This window comes from Echinops telfairi, unplaced genomic scaffold, assembly GCF_000313985.2.
Source record: "Echinops telfairi isolate 266 unplaced genomic scaffold, ASM31398v2 ScPeMD7_7458;HRSCAF=8496, whole genome shotgun sequence".
NCBI classification, from domain to species: Eukaryota; Metazoa; Chordata; class Mammalia; order Afrosoricida; family Tenrecidae; genus Echinops; species Echinops telfairi.
The window spans coordinates 19,978,872-19,999,174 of NW_022111358.1; positions in this window are offsets into that span (position 1 = coordinate 19,978,872).

Genomic DNA, 20,303 nt, shown 5'->3' on the forward strand with positions numbered 1-20,303 from the left:
ATTATTGTGCCTTCAGGTCTCTTAATTGGATCATAAAATTCAGAAAATTTAAAGTAATACATAAGATCTCATCCTTACATCACATTCAAATTGGGACAGTTTCTCCAATAATGTTTTTTGTAGGAACAGGATTCACACATTTCCTCTAATAGTGTGGTCTTTCTCTTGTCTCACGTTGGCATGCATCCTTAGACTTTCCTTGACTTTGATGCCCTTGGCACTTTTGAAGAGTACATACAGTGAGTCATTTTGTAGATTTGTCTGCGTTTTCCCTGATGTTTACGTGTAAGTATGTTTAGTTCTCATTGTAACCTCTAGGTGGCAGATGATTTCAATGTGTCCCATTTTTTATCAGGTTTACTTTGAACATTTGATTAAGCTGATGCTTTCTCTCTCTTCTTTACTTTGTAATTAATATGAATTTGTGGGGAAGAGAACATTTTCCTCTTAATTTTTTTTATTGAAATGAGATTCACATAAAATTAACCACTTAAAGTGAAGATGCTAGTGGCATTTAGTATATTTATAATGTGAAATGACTTGTGAAAGAGATTTCTGAGATTATGTAATAATCTTGTGATCGTTAGGCTTAAGGTCATCTTGTGTAGGCAAGGATTCTCCCATGATGTAACCTAACATAGTGTAGTCAACTCCATGACGGGATGTTTGGCAAAGCAGCTAAGGGGAGAATAAACCAAACTTACTGTCATCGAGTTGATACCAACTCACAGCAGCCCTGTAGGACAAGGTTCCAACCCTGTAGGAAACTCTGTGAGTTTCCAAGACTGTAACTACCCCCCCCCCCAGAATCAACTCCCTTTTATTGGCACATAAAGCACATATCCTACATCATATTAAGACGAATCATATTAAGACAAATTCTACAATCACTACCACAGTCAATTTTAGAAATTTTCTTCTTCTTTTTTTTTTGTTAAATCGCCATTAAAATGTGTTTTGTAATCACAATCAGTTATAGTGCTCCCACCTCCCTCCTGCCTTCATTGCTTGCTCCCCAAATCTCCTCACCCTCCCTATTTCCCACTTTCTACCCCTACATCCCCTCTAAACTCTTGTATCAGTTATTATATCTATGCATCCACTTCTTCTGTGCTACAAAAACTGGAAAACTCAACAAAAACAGTAAAAGACAAGAATGAAATAAAGTGCTAGGGATAAAATAATAATAATATAAAGATAAAAATAGAAATAATGAGTAAGAAAGAAAATACCACCATCAATATTTAAAAAGGCAGGGAAAAATTTTTTGTCATGGTACAAACAAGAGACACTCACACCTCGGACAAATTCAGTTGGGTCAATAGGGAGGTCAACTGGCCAGGTATCACATTTGATCCAGGATAATCAAGATTACAATGACCTCTGTCTGGTAGTAAGGCTGTCCGAGACCTTTGGCTGTGGCTAGAGGGGATCTGCCAGTAGCTTAACCTGACTACATACTCCGCAGATGGGATTGGGGCTCCCCCTCTCCTCCATATTCTTCTCCAAATTGTGTGCTCATAATTTTAGCTCCGATACTTTTCCCTTCGTCATATTTCAATTTTGCTGTCGTCATCTTTGGATCACACAAGCTGGTGTGTTTCTTCCATGTGGACTTAGTTGAGTCCTCTCTTCGATGGCTTGTTTGAATGCAAGCCTTTAAGACTCCAGATAGTATTCTGATGGGTACTGAGGCACCATCTGCTCTCTTCACCACACTTTGTGGTAGCACCCTCATCTTCATGGATCATTTCATGAAAGTGAGTATTGAGCAGGGCCATGCTATCAGAACTAACTGTTCTTGGATGGAAGCTAGAGTTCAGTAGGAGTCCAGAATCCATCTGCTTGTCCATGGGATATGCACAACTCTGGTTCACTTTGGCGGTCGTATTATGACAAAATCAAAACCCCGTAAGACCAACTACACCAACAACAGCAACAAACCAACCAGCAAACAAACAAACAGAAAACAAAGCATGCTAAAGGCAGGAAAACAAAGCCCCATAGAAACAAAAAAGTACAACATTGTTAATCACCCCATTGGGGTATAAGGCGATTGTACTGATAACATCATCAATTTCCCCTATGACACATCGCTGCGGACACTGTGGGCATAAGGAGTCTATGTGAATCCAGGTCCCCCTTGAGCCATGGACTCATGAGTTGTTGCCCTATACAGTTCCATCTCCCATTCCATTGAGCTGTGTTTACCCAAGTACGGGGATAAGTGCCAGGGGGAATCAATTCTTCCAAGTGGAGATCCCTGCTCAACAGATGAAAACCTGTAAAACCTATCATATCACAGTGAGAGGGCATAAAGGTACGAAATAGATGGTGCTTCTGGATGCCTTTCCATTGGACACCCATCAAGCTGGGCGTTCCCCCCAAGATCCAATGACCACCACTTTCAGACACTGTAACTCTTCATGGGCGGAGAAAGCCCTGTCTTTATCCCTCGGTGGGGCTGATGGTTTAAATTACAGGGCTTCTGGATTTCAGTTCAAGTCATAACCACCCTGCCACCTGGGCTCCTTGTGGGGAGAATAGACCTCCTTAATCTGGTCACAGCCTTGTAATGATGGAGGGAGATTTCATTCAGGCTCTGGCCTATGTGGTATAAACAGACCGTGTGTGGAAGTGAGCTCATTTGTGGTTGGATTTGGATCTTGCATCAGTTTGTGTATCTCCCCTTCTACTGCTTTCTGGTCCAGGGAGGCATCACCAGACTGCTGACCTTGGATTCATCTGGCTGATCTCCAATTTCTTTAACTCTGCATCTTCCAGCCTGTAAACTTCCTGCTTCATCTTCCTGCATCCCATTTACGAGCCCCTGAAGCTACAGAACTCAGCTTACATCTGACACATAGACTTGAACTGGATTGAATTTAACCCCGCCCCCCCACTTCTACAAGGTGTGAGCCATTTCTTGATATAAACCTTTTTCTATATACATTCAAGTTTCATTGGTTTTGCTCCTTCAGGGAACCCAGCCTAACACACATCCTATTCGTCATCATACTTTCAGTGTATTCATTTATTGATTTGTATCAAAATGATTACTGTATTTCCACTTTATTCCATGGGTACATATAAATGAGTTTACATTTATGTTTAATCGCACACACACATTACACTCCTGAGACTATAAGGAAACCTCCCATTGTACTCCAATATCACAATGTCCACTCGAGCTTTCCCTGTTCCACGTTTGAGGCCCCCTTTTCTAGTTGAGATACCAACTTCCATTTTGGCTACTGTCATTATTTATTTGGTCAAACCCTTGCTGAATCAGTTTCCATTAATACGAGTATCTCTTTGCCTGGCCAGCTATTTTCCTCGCCTTCCTCACATGCTGACATCCAGGACAAATTGTCATGTCCCTACTCTTTCATCAGCTCTGCATCCTGCTACTGCTCTACAGGCGACCGTTTCTGCTGCCACTTCATTGAATATGCTCCATCCCCTGGTCTGGAGAGTCTTCTGTCTTTAGCTGGCACCTAAAACCCTACACTGGGTTTTCTACCTCTTTGCAGAAGCTCTGTTCACCTGGCTAAGTTTCCTCCACCCAGTGATGGGCTATCCCTGTTATTTCTGTAGGAAACCCCCCTCTTGCCTTACTTGAGCTCTAACACCTCAGTGGCTCCTCCCCCTTTGGAAGGGGTGCCTACCACACTCCACTTCACCTGGTTGGAGTGTGGACTGATCTACTAGGAAAGGAACAAGAAGATAAGAACTGTCTTACTTTTAAATCAACTCCTTGTAAAAACGTTGCTGATTTAAATAGACCTATATTTTCATAGATTGCTCTCTTTACCCATCGTGCTTGTGTTCCTCACCGAGATTCTGATATTTACAATAAGGTTCAATAGTCATATCCTTGCCTTCCACGTGGAAGACCCTGTTCAGTTCTCAGGCCGTGCGCCTCCTGCAGCCACCATGGGTCAGTCAGTGGAAGATGGCTCCTGGCTATGGTGGTGGAGAGGCTTGGGCAGAGCTTCCAGACTAAGATAGACTAGGGGGAAAGATTGGTGGTCTCCTTCTGCAAATAAGCTAATGAAAATCGAATGGGTCACAAAAGTTTGATCCACAGTGGATCTATAATGATAGCACAGAAACGGGCAGTAGTTTATTCTGTTGTGCACGAGGTTGCCATGGGTCAAGGGTCAACTCCATAAAAACATGCTAAGATGACATTTGGTTGGTTAACAGAGATCATCAAAGTTAGAGAATCCCATCGTTGTCAGAAACCTTTTCATAGGTGAGAGAATGCAGATCTTAACAGTTAAGAATGTAAAGAATCATGACATTGGTATCTGTCAGCACTGAACAGAAACTGTCGCCCCAAATCAAACCTGTTCATCTCATGCTATTAAAATGATTCAATGAGACAGCATCACTTAGGGCCGTTAGGTGGGTAGCTGTGGTAAGAAGGTGATATGGGGATGATTGGAATGGACTCCGGGACAACTCAGAACCGCTTATTGCACTACCATTATTGTACTACCACAGCTTGTGACGGTCAAACTGATGGGAGTCTTAATAAAGAGGGAGGCGTCTAAAACACAGACTGCTGTATCCCAGCCTCAGAGTTAATGATGAACTTGGTCTTGGTTGGGGGATCAATAACTTACATTTCTAACAAGATCACAAGTGGTGTTAATCCTGCAGATCTACAATAGGAACCAATGCTCAAAGAAAAATAATCAACAGCTAAGAACAAATTACTGATCACCAAAAAACAGTCCTGCTGGGCAGTGGTCCTCTGTGGTTAGATACAAAGAACGTCCAGTCTGCGGCTGCCTGAGGGAAGTGACGGTAGCTACTTAGATAAAAGCAAACTGAGGGAGAAGCCAGTGAAAGCCCAGAGTAAAGTTAAAAAAAAAAGTGAATAGTTAAAATGAAAAGAAGGCAGACAAGAGGAGACACTTGCTTTCCAGTCAGTTCTGTTGACTCCATGGGGATCAGCAGACCTGTGCTAGATCCGATGCTCAATGGCTGCTTTGAGGATGGAAGGGCTGGGATTGGATCACCAGGTCTTTCTCCTGAAACACCTGTGAGTGGACTTGCACTCTAACCTTTCAGTTCGTCCTGGGCATGTTAAAATTTGCACTCTCCAGGAATAAGTAGCTGAATTTCAAATATGGTAAATAGCCAACCAAAGTAGGTCGGGACACTGGTTGGGAAAAACCTGAGATAGTTACTTACACGCAGAATGAGAATATCTGATGCTCGGGAAAATTGGACTCCACTCTTCTGAAACTCTGTGCCTGCCCTTATGCTCACTCCTTTGTTTCAAGGGTTAGCCTTGCCCACCCCTCTCCTCACCCTCACTGGAATATGCCACAGAAGCCTCGCCCCCAAATCAACATGTGACCCACTCAGAACCTTCACTCTGCGTACCCTTACAGGGTACCGCATTCTAGCCTTGTTCATGATCTGTGAGCTATTTATTATGAGCTTTTTGATAAATAGTAACTGATGGATATGCAGACTACCTTGTTTGGTAGAAATTTATTTGACTTTCTCCTTTCCACAACTCCCACCCCCCCCCCCCCCCCCCCCCCAAATTTGTACCTACCAGGTAAATTCTATAAAATTACCCAAATTCTCAATCCTTACTAAATTTTGATTCTTCCCATTTTCTTCATTATCTAGCTATAATTCTCCAAAGTATTCCCATTATCCACCCTCCTGCTGGACTAGGTGTTACTAAAAATTACAACCTGGCTGCCCTGCTCCCTGTGGGGACTTTCAACTTCCTTGTACCCAGTGCTTGCAGATGGTGTTTAAGAAGCCCAGGGCTTGAGGACATGGCACCCGGCAGAGCACACATGCCCCAGATTTACCTGTGGACAATCCACTTCCTGGACCACGACTGAAGAGGAAAATTAATAGCAGACATCTCACTCTAATTTGAAAGCTTTTCTTATCCACTGAACCAAATGTTGACCATAAAAAGCCTGCCAGAAACTGCTCTGTAGCAGTTGTCTGCTAGGAAAGAATAGTGAACAAACTGTTATCTTCCAATTTAAATCTCACTGCTGCAGGTGTGTGCAGGTCCAATTATTAGCAGACAGGTCAGAAATAAACTGATAGCTGTAGATGCCAGGATTTGCAGAAGGCAGGGTTTCATTAATTATATTAAGTTTAGGTCATGAGTGGTCTCGAATAGTTCTTCCTTCTCCTCCCTTTCCAAGTCCCATTGTACCCAGCCTTTTTTCCTCTTTCTAGAATCAAAGTGATCTCCCTGCACCATAGAGATTTTCCGCGCGTTGCTTTTACCGAAGCAGCTGGTAGGACTTTCTTCCCTGACACTGCAGGGCGGCCTTGACTGCCACCTTCATGTTAGCAGTCCACTGTAAGAATACTGAGCATCAGGACTTTCCTAGAACTCTACCTGGGAATTGCTCAGCTCCAGGCTGGAGGACTCCCTCTGTAAGGCTCTGCTTTAGATCAAAGTTCTAGGCCAGGTTATAATGGAAAACCCCATACTGGTGAAGCAAGTTCACGAGACAAAACTGTACCAGAAAACAATGGCCCAGACAAGCATGAGGGCATTCGCCAAAAGAGCATCTCCAGAGAGGAAAATTCGCATTCTTTAGTGTTCCAATGTCTGCTCTCAGGAGGGTCTGAATCTACCATTTGAACCTTGTTTCTTCATATAAGCATCCGTGCATAAATTAGTTCAGACCCATTAGATCATTTACTTTCTCTACAACTCTCCGCATAATTTCATGTTGTCTTGTATTTCTTTGAGTACCTTCTCAATCTTTAGTAGCTACTGTTCCCTTCCCCCAAACGATAGATGCCAAATTGAATCTAGAATCTTTCTCATACTTTTGTCACAACCGTCAAGTGAATTCTGACTCACGGCCACCCTACATGACAGGGCAGCGCTACCCCTGAGCATTTGCAACACCCTAACTCTTTATGGGAGTAGAAAGCCTCCGCTTTTTCTCGAGGAGAGGCTGGTGGTTCCAAACTGTTGACCTTGCAGCTAGCAGCCCAATGTGTACACTGCAAAAGCAGGGCTCATACTTACTAGCTAAGCTTAAACATTTTTTTTTTTTTGCAAACCATTAGTTGCACTCAAATAGCACTTGTACTTGCATTGCTAACATATTATAATTTATACTTGAGGATAAGCCGACCTGAATATCCACCGAGGCACCTAATTTTACCACAAAAACTGCATAAAAAATGCAGCTGAAAACGTTGGCTTATCCTCGAACTATTCCTGTGGAGCGTATGCTCTCCACATTTCTGTACTTATTTTCCTTCATCTTTTAATAATTTACTAATGATATTACTATTGGCAACCTCAAAGAAAACACACAGACATTTACCATTAACAATATCGTGTTATTTCATTTGACCTTAGTAGCAATCCTAGTGCTCTGCCTTGTAGAATACTCCACATTTTAGAGGTCTACAAATGTCCAACCTAAAAGGCAGTGAAAGTGCGTGCAGCTAGTAACTGGCAAGGTTGATCCTACATGCAAGCTCATAGCCAGTGGTTCCCTATGATGTGTGCATGTAGCCTCCTCAAAAGGATTTCAAGTTCCACATCGTAGTCGAACCCTTTGTCTCTCCCATGGTACTTCCTAAAAGTTTGCACTAAGAGGCAATCTGTAAGTGCTGAATAAAACAGCGAAGTGTTCAAATGTATTGTTGAAATATAAGTGGTTCAAGTTTCGGAAAGGGGGTGGCCAAGGAGGGCTAGGTGTTGAAGAGCCTTGCTCTTGAAGGGAAGACTTGAGCCGAACCTCACACGTTGAAATTTGGGAAGTCAGCAAGATAACAAAGGGCTTCTGTGGGCGGAGAAATCTGTGTCCTGAGACATGTTCATGATCAGGAATGATGTATTTTCTTTGACGTTTAATTTAGAAAGATATAGCAACACAAAACAAAAAACACAACAAAAGATCCTTCCAAATGGGTGTCAAGCTGTTTAGGGCCTCGGGGAGTGTCAGGCAAGGATATGCTAAGCAAGCGGTATTTTATCCATCTCCCTATGCCCCCATCAGGTTGATTCATCAGGCACCTGTCAAGTCTAGCTCTGTGATCTGTGATAGACTTGGAGCTTCAGACTTCCTCAGGCAAATGAAGTTTGACATTCAATTTGAAATCTGGGGTGTTGAATGGACAACTCTAATGGTAAGAGTGATAGAGCAATGGGCATTTTGTTAAACATAGGGTTTTCTACAACCCCCTGTGTTTTCTCCACAATAATAGCTTTTGTTGTTAGTTGCCTTCAAGTCAATATCAGCTCTTGGGAACACCACAATAATAGAGCAGTTCATTCATATTTCACAGAACCATTCCCTTTTAGAATTAGAAGTCTTTTAAATGAGAAAATGTCTGTTTGGAGGCAGAAGACATAATTCCTATATCATTCGTAGCCTCAAAGATTTATCTTTGCACTGGGAAACTGTGTATTTAATAGCTAGTGGAAAGGATCTTGAGTATGACTATTGTATGCTTTATCCCTGCTCCTGATCTTCTGGAAAAAATTGGGTGGCATTCTTAACCTATTTAAATCTCAGCAATGCTAGATGACAGGGAAGAACTCCCCCGTGGGCATCCAAGGCTGTAACTCTTTATTACTATTATTATTAATTGGGTGTTAAAACATATACCATCCACAGTTCAATCACGTCAAGTGGAACGGTAAAATTGCTATCACAATCAGTTTCCAAAAATTTTTTTCTTCCTGGTGTACTTGGCATCATCTCCTTTTTACACTCTTCCCCCACCCCCTCCATCCCCACCCCACCCCTGCTGTCCCACAAAACCTTTGTTCTACTTGCTGTCCCTAATAGGTTCATCCATCCTGAGTTTCATATACAGAAAAACATATAATAACATATCTTCAAGAGGGTGACCTCTGATGACATAAGACCTCTGAGATACACCCTTATCTGAACAAATGAAAACAAAATGAAACAAAACTACAAAAATGTTGAAAACCAGATCAAGTCCGACATGCATCAGAAGGGGGATCAACTGACAATGTTTTTAATTGTTCCAAATCAGATTTATGCCTTTTCCCTTCTCTACTAATCTCTCCAAGGCCCCCCATTTAATAACCCCTTTCTTCCCATTCCTCAATTGTGGATAGATAGAGTTCTCCAGAAGCTTATTTTCTATGTAGTTTCCACAAATAAATCTTGGGATCCCACCATCATCCATAGCCTTCGGCAAATTAGGCTCTGCTAGTAATCCCTCCTTCAATTTCAGATTCTATGTTTCATAATCTTTCGGTGACTGATGATGGTGTGCTTCTTCCATGTGGACTTAGTTGACATCTCACTTAGATGGCTGCTTGTTTGGAGGAAAGCCTTTAAAACCCCAGATGTGATTTTACCTGATAGCCGGGCACCATCTAATTTCTCCCCTCATAAAGGTTGGTATGTAGTCAGAAATAGAACAAGGGAAAAGGAAGGGCAGGTAAGTTAAGACAAAAATAAAAGAACACTGTCTTGTAATGGTGATGTATTATAAAGGAAAAAACATGATTTGGTGTCAGGTAATGTGTTAGTCTGGGTAGACTAGAGAAACAAATTCATAAACATGCATATATATATAAGGGAGAAGTTTATATACAAGAGGAATTGAACATTGAAAAAAACATCCCAACCCAGTCCAGTCCAAGACTATAAGTCTGATATTAACCCATATGTCCAATACCAATCTATAAAGTCCTCTTCAGACTCATGAAACACATGCAATGAAGCCAAATGCAGGATGATCACAAGCCAGTGGGTAGAAAGTGTTTGGGTCCAGTGGCATTGTAAGCATCTCAGCTCTAGGTCCCTCTGTGGCTTCTCTGGCTTCCAAGATCTGGTTGTATCCATGTGGCTTGTCTTCAGCAATGTCTCCCAGGAAGTGGCAGAGAGAAAGAGGTGTCTTCTGCCTCCAAAGAGGAAGTACCAGATTTCCCAGAATTCTCAGGAGAAGGCCATGCCCACACAGAGTCTCATTGGCTATCTCCAGATTGACAGCCTAGACTCCACCCCTACACTCTTAATCCTTAAATTGGTACCAGATTAGGCGACTACCACAGGTAAATTATGAGTTAATGTCTGTTTCTGGTAATCAGTGATGGCCGATGTTCTGTTGTGATCAATTTATTCAGGCTCTCTAAGCAATTTATTCACCCATTCAACCACTCGTTTATCAAATAGTGAATGCTTAACATACAATATCTATTGCACTAGAGACACTAAAGTCTGCATTGTTAAAGCACATATGGTTCCTCATATTAAACACATAATTATATAAATAGAATTCTGATTATAGATGACAACAATTCTAATGAGAAATTAACAATAGTGCAACATGATATTGTGATAGCATATGACTGGGATTAAATACTACAATAGATTGGATGATGAAGGAAGATATTTTAGGGGAATGATACTTAAGTCAAAATATGAATGCTTAAAACAGATGAAAATTAGAGAAAAGTCGCCATTCCAAACCGAGCCAGCATATCTGAAGATCAGCTGGACGGAGCGGAAAGCATGTTTCAAGAACAGAAGAGAAGAGCTAGGTGTAAGGTGTAAACTGGCATCAGATGAGATTTGTAGCACAGATCTCAGCTCTGTAAAGCTCCTGGCATGTTTACCAACTGGTCGCCAGAGGAGAAATGAAATTAGTGAATGAGGAAAGAAGTGTTCTTGAAGAAAGGATAGGATTGTTGGGAGCTGCTTTGTAGCCATTGGAATTGACAGATATTAATTTATAATTATATTAAGGGCCTGGCATATGGTTTTCTTCTCAACACTGAGCTGCTCCATTGTAGCATGGAGAAGTCTAGCAATTGAATTCAGTCAAGTAAGAATTAACATGAACATACGCTCCTGTTTCTATGTTAATCATTTTGTGAAAAACGTAATTTCTGGTACCTCTGTTAGGTGATATTGGACCAGGCAAAAGTAACTTAGTTCTTTGTTCTAAGAAATATTTGCTTTTGGAAGATAAGACTGATAATCAAATAAAATGAAATAATTATCAAGACTAGCAGCTTGCTCATCAAAACTCACCTCAAAATCTTACTCTTACAATATTTACCAACCTAAAATCAGTATGTTAGGAATTCAGTCAGATCTAATCAGTTAGTCACCTCTTTTAAAGCCATCCAGCCCAAACCTAAAATCCCATAAATAATGGGGGGAGGGGGTGCTTCACTTTTCATTATCTTTTGACTCCGTTTTCCTGTGAACTTTCTACAGCCTCTTTATCTTTTACTGACCTCTCAATTCTGATACACTACCAAGACCCCATGAAAGTGGTATTGTTACTTACTTCAGCAATCGAATATAGCCAATTTTACTCAGCCAACTGCTGTCCCTGGTGGTCTTCAGAGGGATTCAGCAGCCAACACAAGACTGGGAGGTTTGCAAAGAGTGCTAAATGAAGGCTATATAGTTGATGGGATTCAGGAACCTGGCAAGAGTGATGCCAGTGATGGGAAGAAAGGGAAGGCTCTAGAGGTCTCAGTGCGGGTTTTGTAATCTTGACACTATGGCAGTTGTGGTTGGGTAGACAATTCCGTGTTGTCGCATGTGCGTGTGAAAGTCGAACATTGAATTGTGGTGCTAGCAGAGACTATTGAAAGTCCCGTGTGTTGTTAGAAGCACAAATACATCTGTCTTGGAAGACAGATGCGCTCCTTATGACCAGAGTGCTCATTAGAGGCAAGGATGGTGAGATATCCCTTTCATATGTTGGACGTGTTGTCCCAGAGACCAGTCCCTGGAGAAGGACATCATGCCTGGTAAAGTAGAGGGGCAGTGAAAAAATGGAAGGCCCAGACTAGATGATTGATGTGGTGACCACAACAATGGGTACCACCATAGAAACAATTGTGAGGATGGCCAGGATCATGTTCTGTTGTACATGAGGTCATTATGGGTCAGGATAACTTGGAGGCACCTAACGCAATACCAATACTTTGTTATGGAACTTGTCTTTTGAAAGATAATTAGTAGCATCTCTGAACGCCTTCCACTAGATGACTGCCATATGTTCCCCATGGTAGCAACCACACAATGTGTTCAGACATTGCCAAAGATGTTCTGGGGCAAAATTTCCCCAATTTGAAAACTACTGGAAAGGAGTGACTGATTCATTGGCTACCTACGTGAAGTTGAAACCTGTTGGTGGAATTGTTTGTGTGAGTGAGCAGAACGGGTGAGGATGATTGGTAAGGAGAACATTTCAGTTCTTGGTTTCCAAGATGGCAATCAGGTTGTATCATAATCAAGGGTGTGAGCGTGGGAGTGGGTGAATAACCTGCGGTAGAGTGGAAGAAAGACACGTATGTGAAATCAAGACTTCATGGGAACATTAAATGTGCCAGCATGTGTGATCAGTCAGAGACTATCATAAGTTAGATAATAAAATAAATCTGGTTGCTATAGTAATTTGATTGTTTGAGGGTTAAAAGGTAGAAAAATCTGAAACTTTATAGTCCCTTGATTTAATGAAAAACAATGGATGTGATATTAATAAAATGAGTCTCCAATTAATAACGATTGGAATTTATTTTATAGCACTGACATTTTCTGGCTTTTAAAATAAAATGTTTAATAGGAGCAAGTTTACTTTAATTCCAAGGCATATTAAAAGAAACAGCACCTTTAATTTTAGTGAGACCTACACAGATCAAGGACTGATTTGACTTTAGAGGATGAGACTCAGGCATGTACTTAATGAAACAATTTATTCAGAAATGTCTGGTAGTCATTATAAATATTATTTATAATAATTTGAAAATTATTATAAATAATAAAAACAAGATTCAGCCCAGCTGAGGAGAGGACGGGGTGGGGTGGGGTGTGGATTTCTGTGTCAAATATGATTGGAATGAGATAATGATTTAGGGGAAGATTTTATTCCATGGAGGCCTTTATTTTGCTCTTAAAACATACATTACCATGAGTCTGTAGTCAGAAATCAAAGACTAGATCAAGTGCATGATTGGATATCATCATCACTAAAGGTGGATCTGTAGGGAGACATAGTTAAGTTGAAATACAATATTTGTTGTCTTTGCTGCAGCTGATGCTGTTGAAAAATCCAGCTGTTCCTGGTACCCACCCAGATCTGCTCTTTTCTTCACGTTAAGTGGCCACCTCTGATTTGAGCCTTTATTTCCCTCACTCCCTGATTTAGATCTTATTTTAATAAATTAGGTTCTGAGGCAATTGTGGCTTTTTGGAAATATTTTAAAATAAATTCCCAAAGCATTCTAAATGTTCCAAAGATATTCCCCACCCCACAACAAAATGCAGAAAATATCAAATCATACCCTAAATATCACACAGGAATAAAATTTTGCTGAAGATAATTCAGAAATCATTGCAGCAGTTCATAGATGGGGAATTGCCAGGAATTAAGCCTGACTCGAAAAAGGACACAGAGGTAAGGAGAAAACACCAGAAACACGATTACTAGTGTTTTATTGATTATGCAAAGGTATCTAATCATACAAAGTATGCATATTATTGAAAAGATTGGAAGTTCCAGAGCACTTCATTGTAATCATGTAGAACCTGTACATAAACAGCAGAAAATTGTTTGGACAGAACAGGGGACATTGTATGAGTTAAAATCTGGAAAGGTGTGTATCACTTTTTAATCATACTTATTAAATCCATGTGCTGAACAAATAATCCAGGAAGCTAGACTATATGAAGAAGAATGCAGCATCAGGACTAAAGGAAGTTTCATTAACAACCTGCAAGATGTTGATGAAATAACCTTGTTTGCTTAATATGAAGAAGACGTGAAGCACGTATGAAGATAAAACTTGCAGTCTTCAGTATGGATTATCCTTCAACATAAAGAAAACAAAGCCCTCATAGTTGTACTAAAAAGCAACATCGTGATAAATGGAGAAATCATGAAAGTTGTCTCGTATTATATTTAACTTGGATCCACAATCAGTGCCCATGAAGCAACAGTAAAGAACTATTACTTTGGGAAAATCTACTGCAAATGACCTTGTGGCAGTTACATAATCTCATGTCAACTTGCGAAGGGGTCGAGTCTGTCCTGTCCGTCAGGTGGCAGCTTGATGACTTCATTTGAGAGGCACAAACGGAGATATGCTCACTCCTTGTGAGACATTATGTTGACAAGTCACACGCAGACTCCTGATGGAACCAGATTCCTGGGGCTGGAGGAGCCACCTGGAGACCCACACCAGCACTAAGATGCTTCCACTGCCACTGGATCCATAAGACTTTCCACCCCATGGCCTGTGATCTTCCTGTATTCAGTGTCATTGCATGTGTTTCGTGAGTCTGAAGAGGATTTTCTAGATTGGTATCAGACATACAGGCTAATATTGGACTTATGGACTTGATCTGGACTGGGCTGGGATATTTTCTCAATATTCAATTGCTCTTAAATAGAAAGTTCTTTCTTATACAGACACGAGTGAGTGTCTTTGTTCCTCTAGTCTACCTGGACTAAAGTGTTAAGGTCCAAAGGTGTACCTGACCCAAGTCATGGTATTTTCAGTAGCCTCATATACATTGAAAAGTAGACAGTGAATAAGGAAGACCAGAGAAGTAGAATTTATTTCTCTGAGTTACGGTGTTGGTGAAGAATATTGAATATATCAGGGCCTGTCCGAAGAAGAAGTACATTTGCCATGGAAGAAGTACAACCAGCATGTTCTTCTTAGAAGTGAGAAGGATAAGACTTTATCCCAAGCACTTGGTGCCTTTTATCAGGAGGGACCAGTCTCTGGAGAAGGACATTACCTTTGGTAAAGTAGAGCGTCAGAAAAAGAAGAAGAAGAAGACCCTTAATCAGATGGATGGACACGGTGGCTGCAACAACGATTACACCTTCACACTATTTGTGAGGACGGTGCAGAAGCAGGCCGCATTTCAGTCTATTGCACCTGAGACGGCTGTCAGTCTGAATGACCGGAGGAACCTAACACCAATGGAACCATTTTAAAGCCATCATTTTAATTACGAATGACAATTGAAATAAGCATAGTCTGGAAGCTTTGTGCCATAGCGGGCTAGCCTTCATCTGTTCCTGAAAGATCAGCAGTTATAAGCCATTGGCTGTCCCTTGGGAGAAGATGAGGCTTTCCAGTCCTGGGAAGATTGCCAGTCTCAGTGACCTACATAGGGTTTGTCCTACAGGGTCTCTGTGAGTCAGAATTGGCTTGGAAGCAATGAGTTTGGACTTGGTTTTTAATCATTTTGTTGCACTGCTTGTTTATTGATTTTATATCTATTTGTTTACACTTTTTTCTTCCTTAAGGAGTATTTATCAAAATGATACTTCATAGGTATCCTAGAAATATGTTCAATTTTAACTTCAGTTGTCTTTGAAGTAGGATTTAAATGGCAATTGTTCTCTGTCAGATAAAAAGGGAAAAATACAAGGACCTTGTTCAAGTTCCTACTGAAGTTGAATTTTAATCGAAATTAGAGCTGAAAACTGATACATGTTATCACAAATACATCTTGAATGTAAATTCTTAAAGCACTTTGGTCACCCTGTAATACACATGTAGTTGTGTAATATTAATGTAATACGCGATAGCTGCATTTGAGGCGGTTTGGCTGGCAGATAAATACAAATAGAAAACACATTTTAAAGGGTCGAATCAAAAAACAAGAAATATGTTTTTGGAATGTAGACAGGCTAGGTTAGTCCTTTATCTGAGGCCAAGCAAGACAGAGGGCTCTGTTGCACTGCGTGATCTCACACGGGGACTGATAAGCACTAGAGTGGGATTTTCCAAGGTTACCCAAATGATGATCCCAGTACCGAAAGGGTTAAGGAAATGTGTGTTTCCTTGAAACCACATCCTTGTTTTGCAGTTGTAGATGCATTAGCAAGTTCCCTTTAGAGGGCAGGGTATTAAACAATTAAATAAATGTCGCCCATCTGTACCAGCAATTCAAGTGATTTATTGTACAGTTAATCAGCGATGCTTAATCAGCATGTCAGTGGTTACCTACTTGGCTTAGGGGCATTTTATTTGTACTGGGAATTGCAGGAATGAAGCGGGATGAAATAGCTTTTCCACAGACGGAGGGAAAGCCAGCAATAGGGGATGAGGAAGATGAAGGTGTTTTGGTGTTTTGGTTAATGTGAAGAACATATTGTTTTGTTATGTGTTTTTCCTTTGAATCATTTTTGCCTCAAGCCAGGCTATAGCATTAGAAATATGCATGATAAACATCTGGTCATTTCCCCCAGCATGTTATCAAATTCTCTTAGCATCCCATTTTACTCTGTCTGTAAAAACACTTTGCATTTACTTTATACATTTACCTAATGATATCAAGGAAGCAAATATAATAATTATTATGTCAACCTGGCAGGGAATAGAAATTCTTATGTACATCTGCAATGTTAACAAGAATGTATTGTTAATGTTGGATGCTCCATTTCCAGGTACTAATATCTTAAGGGACTTACTATCAGTAATTACATTTTTTATCTCTCCTCAAAGTTGCCAAACTACCTGTATCTAATTACACTGAAAGGTAACACATTCACCTCCCTTTGCCACGAGGACCAAGACGTGGTGGTGTAGTGGATTCAGTGTTGGGCTACCAATTGCAACGCTGGTGGTTCAGTCACCAGCTACTCCTCACTGTAAGTTGTATTTAATTTGATGCCAATGGGTTTGAGTTGGTTGGTTCTTTATTTTTCACTTACTTTAAGGATACCCAGGAAGATAACAGAGACACTCTTTTAATATAATGAAACTATGGAAGCAAAATAACCATTGGTTTTGATAAAATATTTCATTATCTAGAAATAATGTTTAAAACACAGCTAGGTAAAGGGAAAATAAAAGGAGGGTAGTGATTGAAAACATTGTAAGAAAGAAAACTAGATGACAGAAGATGAGTCTGTTTTTAATAAAAATGATATATGTGTGTTAGGGTTAAGTTTGAGGTCATGTGCAGAAGATCTGAAATGATTTCTGTTTGTTTGTTAAAAGGATGAGAGTTTATTTTGCTTGGATTTAAAATGTTGGAGTTATAAAGTTAAGGGTTCTGCTCCATTAAGTTCCCGCACTCAGACTACTGGTGGAGTCTGGCTCTGCTTCTCTAATGTCTGGTTTTCATTCCCATATTCCAAGGCAGTGCTCATTGCCCTGGCACCGGGAAAGAGGATTGCTTATCACAAAACCCCAAATCAAATCTACTGTCACTAAATTGATTCTGACTCATAGCAGCCCTACCAGATAAAGTAGAACTGCCTCTTTGGGTTCCTGAGGCTATAAATCTTTACCCTAGCAGACAGCCTCATGTTTATCCTGAGGAGGGGCAAGTGGTTTTGAACTGTTGACCTTGCAATGAGCAGCCCAACCTATGAGGGGGTACCCCCAAAACAATATGTAAAAAAGCTCCACAGGGTAGAGCTTTCCTAGTACACATTTCCCCCCCTAGGCGGGCATCTTGAGTTAGTGCACCCAGTGTCTATTGCCTGGGAAAGTTCTCTCTGCTCACAGTGAATTTTTCCATAAAAACAGTTTCACTCAAACCTCATTTTTTTGTGATGGCTGATTTAAGGGAACAGAGTGGGCTGCGAAATTTTGTTCCCTGCTCTGGAAAAAATGTCATCGAAACTGCTGTGATTTTAAACACAGCTTACAAGGACAGTGCTGTGGGAAACACTCAAGTGTATGAGTGGTTTTCTTGTTTCAAAAGAGAGGAAATGTCGATTGATGACAAATCTCATTCTGGATGTCTGTCAATTTCCCGAGCAGATGAAAATATTGATTTGTGGTGCATTTGGAGTTCATTCCACCAGGTCAGACTGTTCATCAAACTTTCTATTTAGAGGTTCTGGAAAGATAGCATAACAGCGTGCAACAAAAAAGGCCTGATTGGTGGCAGTCAAGGGACTGGTTTTGCCACCACGGCAATGGACCTGGTCATGGAGCCATCTCAGTGAGCCAGTTTGTAGCAAAATACAGCATGCCTCTGTGGCCCCATGCACCTTACTCACTTAACCATTCTCCGTGCGGCTTCTTTTTGTTTCTGCGAATGAAGAGGGACATGAAAGGACAGCAATTTAATGATGTAGAAGAGGTGAAGTAAAAACCTAGGGAAGTGCAGTCAGCCATCCAAACAGATGGGTTTAAAAAATGTTTCCAAGAATGGAATCTCAGATTTGACAAATTTGACAAGAAGTATAATGGAGAGTACTTTGATGGTGATAAGGTTGTTTAGTAAAAAAAAAAATTAAATACATAGCTTTGAAAAATAATTCTGTTTTTTTTTGTGGGCATTCCCTCATATAACCACGACACCACTAGGGCTCCTACAGGGCTTCTTACAGATGATAAAAAAGGGCCAAAAGGTACATACCAGATCCCTCTTGACAATAGCTCTTTAAAGTGGCCCCACATTCCGAAGCATACCTCTTGCCCAGATCCTGGGACCTGGTCACATAAATGGAAGATAAATTGGGAAGTGTAGTCTGTCTTGAATGGTCAGGTGCATCTACTACATATCAGAGGATCTATGCCCAGAGAAGTAATATTTTAAAGATAAATTGTTGTTGTTAGGTGCCATCGAATTGGCTTCGATCCATAATGACCCTGTGCACAACAGAACAAAACACTGGCCGGTCCTGCGCCATCCTCACAATGGTTCCTCTCCCTGAGCCCACTGATACAGCCATCGGGTCGATCCAGCTAATTGAGAGCCTTCCTCTTTTTCACTGATCTTCCACTTTACCAAACATGATGTCCTTCTCCTGACAACATGTCCGTAGTATGTAAGACGAAGTCTTTCCATCTTTGCTTCTAAGGAGCACTCTGGCCTTATTTCCTCCAATACAGATCAATCTGCCCTTTTAGCAGACCATGATACTGTCGTTAATTTTCCGCAGCACCACAATTCAAACACATCAATTCCTCTGTGGTCTTCTTTATTCAATGCCCAACTTTCACATGCAGATGACGGAATGAAGTATACCAGGGCTTGGGGCAGGCACACCACTTGTCTGCCAATTTGTCATACAGTATGGCTGCTGTGATGCTGGAAGATATGCCACTGGTATTTTATGTGCCAGCATGGTCACCCTAAGTGAACAGAGCTTCCAGACCAAGAACAGACCAACGAAGAAGGCCTGGGAGCCCCACTTCAGAAGAAGAAGCCACTGAAACCTTATGTATAACTTCTAAGCATTGTCAATACTTTATAGATATTTTTGAAAGATATTTTGGGGTGAAAATTATCTATACCCATGACACTTACTTATTTCCACAGACATAATTAGTCCTAACCATTTTTCTTGGTTCTTTAGGAAATCTTCATGTTTAACTCTGAGATCATTCTTAATTATTTTGATTTACCAATCACTAACCCTTCCCTGAGTGGGAGGTGTTATTATGAACTCTATCTGGATTCATTTCACTTTAAAATATTTAGATAGGGAAAAAACAAACAGCCCCAAGTTTCTACCAAAACCTAAAATGAGGGGAGCTCTCCTGTGGGGAACAGCCTCCTCACTGGGAATTGAGTTCCGGAGACCTTCCATCAGCAGCCTGGAGTTCAATCATTTTTAGAAGGAATCACAGAATCCAACAAAGCTGTTGGATTTATGGTCATGGCTTGTAAATAACAAAGCTGTGCAGACGAAAATCATCCAGAAAAAGGCACACGGGGCGGGATCACACTGGTACCATAGCCTAGGTGTGCTCCAAGTCCCTCGGCCCTCTGATTCGGCAGGGTATTACATGCAATTAGTTATCTCCTAAGAAGCCTGGACCATGGGTCAGACCTGTTTGGGGCAGTTGATGATGTACTACATAGAATGCTAGTACTACTTGCAGATAACACGACTTCTTTAGTAAACTGTTGTTTAAATTGTCTTCAGGATAAATAAGCAATGGAACCTGGCCATTCATTCGACTCTCTTTCTTGCTCCTGCTCTCCTTGACTTGCTTCAATGAACTGGAGTCTTTTTGCAGGCTCTACCTGCGATGTTTTTTTTTCTTTGCGTACTCCACATTGATTGAGGTGGTCAGGAGGGGGAAGAAGAGATAAGGGAACACATCACAAGATTGGATATATAGTGCCCCTTCCCTGCCCCGCCCACCCACCGAGAGGATCACGGATAACAGAAATGTGGGTGAAGGGAGACAGTGGACAGGATACGATATGAAATAATAATAATATGTAATTGATCAAGGTTTCAGAGCAATGGAACCTGGCCATTCATTCGACTCTCTCTCTTGCTCCTACTCTCCTTGACTTTCTTCAACGAACTAGTCTTTTTGCAAGCTCTGC